This window comes from Girardinichthys multiradiatus, chromosome 21 (genome assembly GCF_021462225.1).
Source record: "Girardinichthys multiradiatus isolate DD_20200921_A chromosome 21, DD_fGirMul_XY1, whole genome shotgun sequence".
In the NCBI taxonomy this organism is placed as follows: Eukaryota; Metazoa; Chordata; class Actinopteri; order Cyprinodontiformes; family Goodeidae; genus Girardinichthys; species Girardinichthys multiradiatus.
Genome location: NC_061813.1, coordinates 21,458,469 through 21,470,389, shown reverse-complemented (window position 1 = coordinate 21,470,389; position 11,921 = coordinate 21,458,469). Strand labels below are relative to the sequence as shown.

Below are 11,921 nucleotides of genomic sequence, written 5' to 3'. Positions count from 1 at the left end.
CAAAGAAACCTTGGATCCAAAGTAAAACATGATCTGCAGTCTGTGTATCTGGTGACTGTAACCCGGCCGAAAATAAGACCAGCTGAAACCGATTGTCTGTGCTTCTGCAGAAAAGAATCTGAGCCAAAGATTATCCAAACAGAGAAAGGTTGTCTCTAATTACACAGTAGTTTTCCCTCAACTTCCCTGAAGAAGACAACATTAGTAACTGCAGCTCCGCACATTTGACGTGTGCTCTAGTAGGCTGCCACGTCTTCTCTATTCATTGGATCGGCTAAACTCAACGTTTTGTCCTGGTCATCAGAACACTTCACAGTAAGAGGCTGTGTCTGGTCAAATAAAATTGGCCTTGGAAAAAACAACTTAATTTGGTTTATTTCATAGTGCTTTGTTTTGATGCTTAAACCTTCGGGCAGAGCAAGCTGGAGCTGAGGCACAAGTCTTGTTTGGAAGTAAAGTCAGCCCTGATGATCCTACCTGGAGACCTAATTTTTTGTTGTAGTTTCAACATGTCCTGTTTTGCGGATGAGCCAAACTACACAGTGATAGATGACAGACTGCCTGGCTGAATAATGGCAGTGTAGAAGATGACCAGCAGTTCTTGTGGAACTTCTTGAGTTGCAGCAGGGAGAACAGTCTCTGCTTGGCCTTCTTCTGAACAGTGTTCCTGTGTGAAGACCATCTCAGGTCAAGAGAAATTGTGATTTCTAGGAACTGAAAGTGATCCACAGTAGACACAGTGTTGTTGAGGATGGTGAGGGGAGGCAGTGTGGGGGTTTTCTTTCATCATCTCCACTGTCTTGAGTGAGTTAAGCTCCAGGTGGTTCTGACCATACCAGTGGACCAATCGATCCACGTCCTGCTTGTATACAGACTCATCATTGTCCTAGAATAAACCAATAACAGTGGTGTCATCCTCAAACTGCTGAGGTCTGCTGAGGTGCAGTCATTTGTGCCCAGGGCGAAGAGAAGTGGTGAGAGAACACACTCTTGGGGGGCCCTGGTGCTGGTGGTTTTTGTGAAGGAGATAAACCCCAGTCTCACCTGCTGGTCAGTCAGGAAGCTGGTAATACATGGACATTTGGAGCCTGGTACTGTGAGTTGGGTGAGCTTCTGTTGGAAGATGTCTGAGTTGATGGTGTTGAACGCTGAGCTCAAGTCCACAAACAGAATCCCTGTGCAATTGAGGTGATGCAGGATTAAGTGTACTCTCACACTGATTGTATCATCTGCCAATAGTTTTGTCCACTAAGCATACTGCAGGGGGGCAGCAGGGGGCCTGTGTGAATGCACCCATGATTCATTGTGTCATTGTCTTAGATCACCTTTAGTGGTCATCTGGGACACTGCATTAGCTGATGAAAGCTTAGTTTTCTGAACGTGATCCATCCTGGAAAGAATCGAGATGTTTAATTAAAACATGACAAAACTACAGTAAAAAACTTGTAAAGAGAATTTAAAAACTCTAATACTGTTGTTAGCTAAATGATTAAACACCTATCAAGTTCCCTCTAAATGCAAAGCTCTCAAATTCTAGTTCACAGGGGCCAGTGCCCTGCAACCTTCATTGTGCATTTACTTCATCACACCAGGATCAAATAAGTTAGTCATTAATATGATTACATTCCGAGGAGGTAATTCAGCCATTTAATTCTGCTGGGTTTGACTAGCTATGAAATCTAAAAGTTGCAGGACACTTGCTCCTGAGGACTGGAATTTGAGAGCACAGAAAATATTTTTTCAATTGCAAGTTTAAAAACAATCCTCTTCAGTGACAAATAATGTTCTTTCACAGGTTGGGATTTTACTGATCAAGATGCTGTATTGCTAAGGGATTTGTCTCTGTGACATGTAGCCTATTCTTATAATTATTTGAGCTGATTGTACCCACTATGGTCATCGCATTGTAAACCAACTCATGCAAACCACATATAATTCCTTTATATGTGGAATGTGCAGTCACTTTTAAGCAGAGAGGTGTGAGTGGGCTAATAAAGGAGAGACAACAATTTGTGAGATGTTTTACATATATGCTTTATGATTCAATTCAGTTTATTAACATTGTGCCTATTAAAAACTAATGTCATCTTAAGGTACTTTACCACACAAACTAGTCCAATTTACATCCATAAATATGTATGTCAGTCAATGGAATAAACATGTGCAGTTACATAACTTACACTTATACTACATTGCAAGGAAATTCAGTTTATAGTACCACTTGGTAAAAATGGTTTAAGTCATCAGTGTCTGTGCACTAATGTTGAACTTTGTAACTGCCCACGTTATTTATTCTCTATTTCCTCTTTCATTTAGAATTTAATAAGCTACATAAGTAAAGTTATAAATAGTTTTTAACTGAAAAAAACATAAAATGCTATTTAGGTGATTCTCAGCTTTGTTGATATTTAAATAACAAGTTAGTTTAAATGATGCTGCAGAAACATTAGTCCTGTTTATTGCCCTGCTGACTGCATGTTCTATGATGTAGCTAGATGTTTACTTGCACATAACTGAGAAAACTGAGATTTTAATGCCAGGTGTGGATGATCATCTTAGGCTTGTCCACATATATCTTATTATACTTATCCATCTACTACAGTCATGAATTCATTAAAACAAAACTTTCAATGACATTCTACATGTGCTGAAGCCTCATGAGATCCTTAAACACTGAACAGATTGTTGTTCAGAGACAATGGGTGTTTGTTACCGGTCATCGTATCCTTCCCTATTCCTCAATTGGCCTCCCCTTGGTGCTGAACCCCTTGTGGAAGAGCAGACTTCATCTGCAGCAGGTGCAAGTCTAATGATGCTTTGATGCCATATGTCAAATCTCATCACTTGCTGAGTCAACTGACATTTCCGTTGATGGCTCCTAGCAACAGTATTACAAGTGTTCAACACTCGCCTCGCCTTCGAAGAAGAAACTGCTAAGTGCTAATGAAAAAAAAACACTTATGCTGAACCACTTTACACTTTGTACACATTGACAACATTTATATAATTGCTTTCATATTAATGAATAATTTTAACAAATTATTCTGAATGTAGGTCAAGACAAGCTCTAGAACATGGTGGAACACAAATCTTTGTTTTCATTCTTTATTTTTAGATATTTTTTCTTATAATACTTCAGAATAGTTAAAAGTGAATTCAGTGTGTGAACACACATGCTGCTTGTGTACATCAATGTCTGTCGCCTCATGATTTCAGCAGACAACTTCTGATTATTGCATCAACAGCAGTCATCTCCTTAACGTCTCCCAAAATTGTGCTTTTGTCAAATCATAGCTTTGCAGCCAACATATGGTGGCTGGGTAACTAGTAATCATTCCACTTTGGTTTGATGTGTGGGGCGCTGTCTAGTCAGAGGCAGCCCATCAGAGTGAAGTGGTATGGAGGGCATGCTTGCATTGTGTCAGTGATTGAGGTAGAAGACGTTTGTCCTTGTGTAGTGTGCCTACAAAAATAACCAAGATGATGATAAAAAAAAAAAAAACAAACAAAAGCGTTTTCTTGAGGTTCATGAGAACTTGAGGCTGCCTTGCACTCTGTGGTCTTTGGGTGCCAAATACACTAAGTAAATAAATGCTGAACAGTAATTCTAAAATATTGACAAATACTATAGTGTAAGAGTGATCAAACTGTATTCAATTAAGCCCAAAATATTCATACCACTGGTAGATTTATGTTTAATATTATCTTTTTAAATTAGCTTGATTAGCTTCTTTTGACTGAAAGTAATATTAATGTTTTAGATGTGCCCAATCCAAGGCCTGATATGAATACGAGAATCTCTGGAGGAACTCAGGATTAGGGTGATGGCAGGGACGCTTTCCGACCTCAAATACCTTGGGAGCTCATTGCAACAGATGAATCGTCATAATACCAGTTAAATCATGCAAATAGCAGGTCAGCAATTTAAAAAAAAGGTTTGATCATTGTAATACCAATAAAGGTTTTCCACTGATTATTGAGAAAGATATAAACAATTTTCCATGTGCTATTTGCGATAAAATGTAAATAAATAGATGCACTGTTTTCAACATTCATACTCCTTTTATATTGTTTTGTTATCTTTTGAGAGATAACACTGATTTCCTATCAGAAATAAACTTTATTAGATGAAATTTCAATCTGATATGGGTATTAATAATTCTCGTCTTAACTGTAGCCATAGGAAAGTAAAATTCAACTTAGAAATGTCACAAAAAAGTAAATACAAGATGAAAACTAAGGGGCTCATATGAATGCTGCTGTTTCACAGCAAGAAGCTGGTTAGGAGGCTTGGGACTTTTCTTTGTGGAGTTGGATATTCACCATCTAGATATTTTTTATACACTCAAGTTTATTCCCAAAATCCAAAGTCTTTATGTATAGATTCCAGTAATATATTTTTTCTGGTTTACTTTATATTTATGTTTTTTTTTCAAAGCACTACCTCTGTACAAGGGCTGTTTTGTGGGTTAAATTTCTGTCTTGGTAAGTTAGTATTTACCCTGAAAGATGCAGTGGAAACTGAGGGAGTTTAAAGTATGACCCCAGAGAACATACCCTGTTTCCTGGGAAAGCTTCCTGAAGTACAAATGTGGCTTAGTAAACAAATTAATATTCTAGTACAACTTGAACAGTTACCTACAGTTACCTTTTTATTTCCAAAGAAACGGCAGTAATTATTTCTGTGTTTTAATGGACTTTTTAGGGATATTTTTTCACGCTTGATCCTGGAAATGTGTGTAATTCTGTGTTTTTTAAAGGCTGATTCTGTAGATTGAAAATGTTTCTCTATTATAAGTTTATTTTTATTATTAAGATGTTCTCCTAATCCTAAAGCGGATTGCTTCCAGAATAGTGAACAAACCCCTCGAATATGGAGAGGTATATCATAAAACTGTAGTATTTCGTTGTTCTTTCTTTAAATGTATGAAACTGAGATTATATTTTATTTTTAAAATGTTTTGTTACGTGAATGCACCTTTGGTGAAGCATTAGACACTAAAATAATGAGATCTAATTCTTAATGTTTGTAGTTAACCTTCTTATCTTAAAGTATACACATCAATGCCACAGGCTACCTTTGAAATCACAAGCTGCCATGATATTTTGGACCTACAGTACAACAAAAACATTTTTCTCATTATATTAAATAAATATAACTGATATGTTTTCAGAATTGTATATAATAATATTATTTTCAAATTTAAGAAAACTGTATCTACACAATGTTATCTTAACTCTGGATCCTGGAAGAAATAGACCATAAATACTGTAGAGTTGATTAAACAAATCTTTGCTTATATGTAAATGTAATCTTGCTTTTTGTTTTGTTGGTTTGTAACTAAATGTCAGTGGGATAGAGGGCTGAAGAGCATAAAATCATAAGCATTTCTCACAAAGTTTTAGGGCCCTAACTTTGCCTTTGTAAGGTTTGTTGAAGGTTGCAGACCACAATACAAAACAATACATTTTAAGTTTAAAAATGTGTGAGTTAAACTTATTAAACTTTTAGGCACCAAAATGCATTTCCTGCATTTATCATATCTCAACATGACTGCAGTTTGCATGTTCATTTTAGTTTAAACACTGTGGTCTTGAAAACTATTGGAATAGTGCAATCTGAAAAAAAATATAAACAGTTTGTATAAAGCCCTATTTTAGTTTTGTTGACCTCTCAAAATGGTTTTGTGCCACATTCACACAAAAATGTTAACTGTACGGATGTTTTATCATGAAAATAACAATAAATGCATTGACAGCTAACAGAATTCAGTCTCTTACTCAAGGACACTTCAGAATGAAAGCATGATAAAGCCAGGAACTGAAACACAGACCATCAGAGTGGCAAACACCCCATTTTTCCATTCACTTTACCCCTTTGAGCTTTCCCATGGAACTAAAGAAGGAATCTAAGAGGCAGCAAGGGGTCAGATAAACAAGCTATATCAGGGGAAATGTTAGTCTTGAAGCTGGGGCCGACTGTACAAAGATGGTCAGAGGAATCAGTTTGATTTTTAACTGTCCTCTCTCTAATCTGTCTCTCTAAAGTTCCCTACTTTCAGTTAAAGAAATATTTCTGTAAAGATTTTTTGCTATCCAGGTCATTGTATTGCTGGGGGCTTGGATAGAAAGCAATTGGAATTCCTTTCTGGTTCTTCAAGACATCATACCTCTCATCTGAAAGACTGCTTTTTAACTGTTATTTGTTTAGCCAAATCTGAAAAAAGCAACAATACTACAAGCCTAAAATAGCATTTTAACACAAGATGTGCATTGAAGAGTTATTAGCTAAAATCATGGCTTATATAATTCAACAAATGTTTTGTATGTTTTGTCCTAGATACATTTTTCAATTTTTTAGACATTAATTTGACATATGGATTCTTTACCATAAACTGCATATGTCTCTCTCTCTCTGTGTGTGTGTGTGTATGTGTGTGTGTGTGTATGGGGTTGCAATACTCGAGCAGTCAACAGGTGAGAGGTCAGTGGTGCATTACACTGGTAACCATGCATGCAGACATTTACACCCAAGGGCAATAAGAGTGGAAATCAAGCTTAGTTTTCGATGGGGGGAGGAGACCTTGAGAAATTATGAAAACTCTACACAGAAAGGCCAAATTTGAACCCAACACCTTCTTGCTCAGAGGCAACAAAGAAGCTCACTGTGCCGCCCCTCCTTTACGCTGTGATATGAGTTATGCCCAATCTGATCTCAAGTATGCACTCGACTCCAGATCAAGCCATTTTAAATGACTTGACTCTTCAAGATTTAATGATAGAGAGCAATATTTATGGTTCCAACAAGTTGTCCAGATGCAGCAAAGCCGCCTTAGACCATCACACTTCCACCACCATGGTGGAATGTCAGAATGATGTTCCTTTTTTTAAATGTGCTGTGCAAGTTTAACACCAGGTGTCAATATCAAAAGTTCCACTTTTGATATTACACCAAAAGTGGAACATTGGGGGAATATGAGACAGGTCTTTGTGTTTTTTTGTCTTTTTTATTATCAGAATTTGAATTTGTTCTGGCTCTCTCATGGATGGCATTCTCCCCCAAGCTCTTGTTATTGTGAAACCATAAAAAGTAAATGTATCTTAGGCAAGTACAACATGCAGTGGTTTGGATGTTGATGTGAGTTATTTTGTAAGCTTTGGGACGAGTCATTGGTGAGCTACAGAAGTTTTGAATTTTTGTTGACCAGCCTCTCCAGGTAAAGTTCAGCACTGTTCCATTTGTGGGTAATGGCTCTCAGTGCAGCTCGCTGGGGTCCTAAAGCATGGCTTTGTAACCTTTTTCAGAATAATAGATAATGGATTTGTTTTTCAGCTGTGCTTACATTCCTTAAGATCGGGGCATGATGTGCTGCTCTGTTAGCTCTTTTAGCCTAGATGTCTTGTCTGACAGGTTCCATTAACTGAATACTTAATTTTATAGGCCTGGCTGTGGCTAGAGATTTTGAAGCAACAAAAAGTGGTGAAAAAGGGAAATACATTTTTTCACATAGGGCAAGGTTGGTTTGGAAATGAAATCCTGATTTGGAAACCCCAATTTGTATTTATGCAGGTTGTCTTATTTTGATTTTAAAATTTGTTTGATAATCTGAGACATTAAAGTGTGACAGAAAGGCAAGAACAAAAGAAATCTTTAAGTTTGGCAAATACATTCAATTTAGGCTTCTTCTAATTTTACACAAGAACTATCAAAGTGAGCCACTGTCTAACAAGGCAAACAGGAGTGTTTAGTATCAAAAGACAAACACATTTTAACTATTTTCATATAATTGACTCCCAAACAATTTCTTTCAAACAATTAGAATGATTTGCATGTCCCATTGCTTGGATGTATGCTAATAGAGCTCTTTTCTTAGAGCTCATGTCAATGTTTTAAAGGTGTATTCTCTCCCTTGATGGGCTCTAATAAGCTCAAGTCAGCCAAGCTTACTTCACCTGGAGGACTGGCTACTGATTTTCTGTCAGAAGGAAAAGCACACCATAATTATGCTGCCATTTGAAATTCCATCACCCTCCTTGTGCAACAGGAATAAGATGCATCTCATTGAAATGTATGTAGAATGCTGGAGGGATATATTCTCGGGTAAACCTTGTCTTTTTAATTAAATACACGGTGGCCTTAGTGGATTGCTTGTGACACAGGGAATGATCGGGGCACTTAGAGGGCTGCAGTTCAGGTAAATATGCTTTTAATGTCCCAGAGGACAGCTGGAGGGCATGACTTGGCATGTTTATGGAAGTTTGCAGTTTGGAAAGCATTTTCAAAACACGCAGTCTAATAACAAAACAGCAGCCCCTTAAACCCTAAAGTTGAATCCCCCCCCCAAAAAAGAAATTAAAATGAAACAGAGTTAAAACTCTGGGCTTTTGCATTTTATTAAAAACCTCACAAGGAAAGTCAAAAAGATGCTCACACATATCCCATCTGATAATAAACCTGTGTAAATGTCTACAGCAATGCTTGTGCAGATAGTGAAGAATGGCACAAGGTCACTTTCTTCCATGTCCCATCACTGGCATCCTATTGGGATTTTCAAATCCCAAACAAAGCCAGCTTCTAATAAAGCTGGCATTCAGACATGACACTGCTGTGCTGAATATGTAACAAAATACACCAGATTCATCTCAATGAATTTGAATAACATCAAAAGCTTAATTTATTTCACTAATTCCACTAAAACAAATATTTATTATGGATGCTTTATTACACACAGATATATATTTTAGGTGTTTGTTTCTGTTAATTTGGATGACTTTGACATACAGCTAAAGAAAACCTAACATTAAAAAAAAAGATTTTTAATTTAATTGACATCCTCCACATGGGTGGTAAGAGTTAAATATCCAAGCACATTAATGAGTGGAAAGAAAAAGTACAGAAGAAGTTGCACAAGCAACAGGAATAACTGTAGTCTCCGGAGGATGGTGAAGCAAAAATCTGGGGGAGATTCATAGGAAGGTTTAGAGCACTTCATATATCATGAATATCTGACATTTGTGTATTTAAATGCTTTTTTACCTCAAGCTGAATTTTAGCTTTTCATTCGCTATAAGCCATGATCATCAAAATTAACAAAAATAAAAAGTCAAAAGAAATCATATTTGTTTAATGAATCTATACAGAGTTCCAGTTTTTGAGCTGATTTGCATAAATAAATTGACATTTCATTCATATTCTCATTTTTAGATGCACCTGTTTTAATCTCAAAAAGTAAAACAAGTCCAGTTTCACATACAGAGAACGACAAGAAGATTAGTGATTTTGAATGACAAAGCTGACCTTGACATTTTCCTTTGCAGTAAAATGCCAGTAGATTATTCAGCCAGCTGAAGAGAAAGAGACAGACAGTAGTAGGAGAGGAGGGGGGTGAAGAAAAACAAAAATAGAACAATTCTGGAGGGGAAAGAGACATTTGAATTTCCACTGTTATGTCAAAAAAATATTTTTAGCCTACAAGTTTACTGACAAGTTTTTTGCTCCTTTGAGAAGGCAGAACTGTATATAACTCATTTTAACTTTTAGTGAACACCTAAATGAATGACAGACTGAAATTCTGGGTCAAACTTTAGAAATACAAATGTGAATGCTGTTTGCCTTGGTTCGCTGGAGGGGCTTGGAGAGTGGGGTCAGATACTGCAGGCTGCCTTGAGTCAGCCGTTACCCTCCCTGCCTCCCCTCCTTGCTTTGCTCGTGCATCGTTGCCTCTCACCTCTCACCTGCCCCTTGGCCCGCTGTCCACCGACAGCCACTGGCTAATATTACCCCCTTAATTTATCCTTCATTCTTTCCTTAACAGGACTGCAAACTCAGGTTCACACAGAAAACCTTTGACTAAATGTTCATTGAATGATTTCAAAAACTTTAACAACTGACAAACAGGGCCAGACTTGACTGGGTTAGTGGCCCAGGGTATAGAGGTTTTGGGAGCAGCTAAGTAGTTTTGTGTTTTAGTCAGTGGAGTTTTTGCAAAGTTGACATTTTCGAAATATAAGCCTCTATTAAATGACCTTACTACACTTTTTGTGTATTCAAAAATTCAACATTTCAAAAGGAAAAAATAACCTGTTTCTATTACAACCTTCAAGTGAAATGTAATATTTGAAAACTGTAACATTTCCTCCTATATTTATTAAATATATGTATTCGGTTTTTGGGTTGAATTTTATGCATTTAGATAATATTATCTACACATTTAAATGTGATTAAAACAGGATGAGTTTTTTCGAGTGCTGTCCTTTTCAGGGGTAACCACAGCAAGTCAATACAACTTGCACACAGACTTGGCAGAGTTTTTATGCTGGATGACCTTCCTGACACAACTGGGAATTGAACCAGGTCCCCTGTGTCAAAGACACAGTCACAGACTACACCACGGAGGGACTAAATGTGTAAAAAAGGAAGAAAAAACTTCATATGGCATTAAGCAGCTTTAAAGAAACTTATGGTGGCCTTGTCAGCTTATTTGTAGCCCCAGGGTGTCGCTTCTTTATGTCTTCCTGCATGGCGATTGTGCTGCTGCAGTTTGCAATTAAACCAGACACAGTGTCCAATCTCTCTGTCGTCGCCTGACTTGAATTACTTAAAATCTTTCGATCATTTTGACCTTTGAAAACTCTGACAAACTTTTTTTTATCTAATTTGAGAGTGAACCAGATGTCTTATCCACCATGTTTTGTTTTGAATCTGAAGACTTCACCCAGGGGACTCACCTTAGACACTGGGCAATATCAAGGAAAACGTTTATAACTTTTTATAGAAATACAAAACAAAAAAAGAAAATAAAGTAGACAAATTCCTAAAAATTATTTCAATCTGCAAAGACTCACAAGAAGTAACAAGATGGCGATGAGAGAAGTTAACTGTTAAAAGTTAATATCTTTGGCGCTCGGACCCCGGAGGAAGACATGAATGCTGAGAGTGACATGAGCTTGAATTAACGTCTTAGGCTTAGAATTAAATAAGTCTTCCCCCCTTGGGATCCGATACTGGTGGTGGAGTGAAGGCCTAAGAAGGTAAAGGTGTCACGATCTGTATTTGGATTGGACCAATGCGCAGACAAGAACTTGGGAGCCGCATGATTAAATTAGTTATCAGCTTTATTAAGCAATTTCCAGGTGAAGCAAAAAAATCACTTCAAGTATCACAAGAGTCCAGACAAAAACTTACATGAGAGTTCACTGCGGAACATGTAGTGAAACAGAACCAGGAATAGCGACGGAGGAACCAGCAGGGAACAAAGAACACAGACCAACTAATATACAGGAGAAGACAAAGGCAGGTAATCACAGGAATTAAGAACAGGTGTGGCAAGGAGACAAGGAGGTAGAAGGGACAGATCGAACTAATTAACAATAAAGGGAAACACAGACCTAAGCAACAGTTAACACAAAAACACAAACCAAGTCCAAAGATGTCATACCATGACAAAGGGAGCCGGGAGGAGTATGGAAGGGAGATGGTGGAGGTGGGGGGAGGAGGGTTGAAGCTCAGCTGAAGAGTGGGGAATCCATGACTTGAGGTCCTTAAAAGTGAAACCTCGGAGGATGATTGATTGAAGACACATGTAGATCTGACGCTGACTGGAAGGAGGAGAGACACACGGTGGAGTCATAGGACGGCCGAGGGGTGGAGGTGAATCTTAAAGTTTGAATTTTTGTCAAAACTCCATTTGTCGAATAAAAATATCAACATAAATGGATTACTGAAGTCGACATCATGTTACGTTGACGTGTTGTGGTAGAAATGGAAAATTTATATATATAGATTGCTTCAGATAAACAATATTTTTTTATATACAGAAGCCATTCAATAAATTATTACTGTTGAAAAGTTCATTTATTTCAGCTCATTAAGTGAAACACATTATATAGATTAACTGCACACAAACTGATGTTTTTAAGCC

General features: G+C 37.4%; 1 long non-coding RNA gene across 1 annotated transcript; it reads right to left on the bottom strand.

Annotated features, from left to right (window-relative positions):
• Positions 1-480: 480 nt before the first annotated feature.
• On the bottom strand, positions 481-2,753 carry LOC124857707. The gene is made up of 3 exons (XR_007035659.1): positions 2,714-2,753; positions 1,326-1,390; positions 481-1,175 (listed from the first exon to the last, which is right to left on the bottom strand). It is a non-coding gene; the product is annotated as an uncharacterized LOC124857707 (long non-coding RNA).
• Between the last annotated feature and the right edge of the window lie 9,168 nt (positions 2,754-11,921).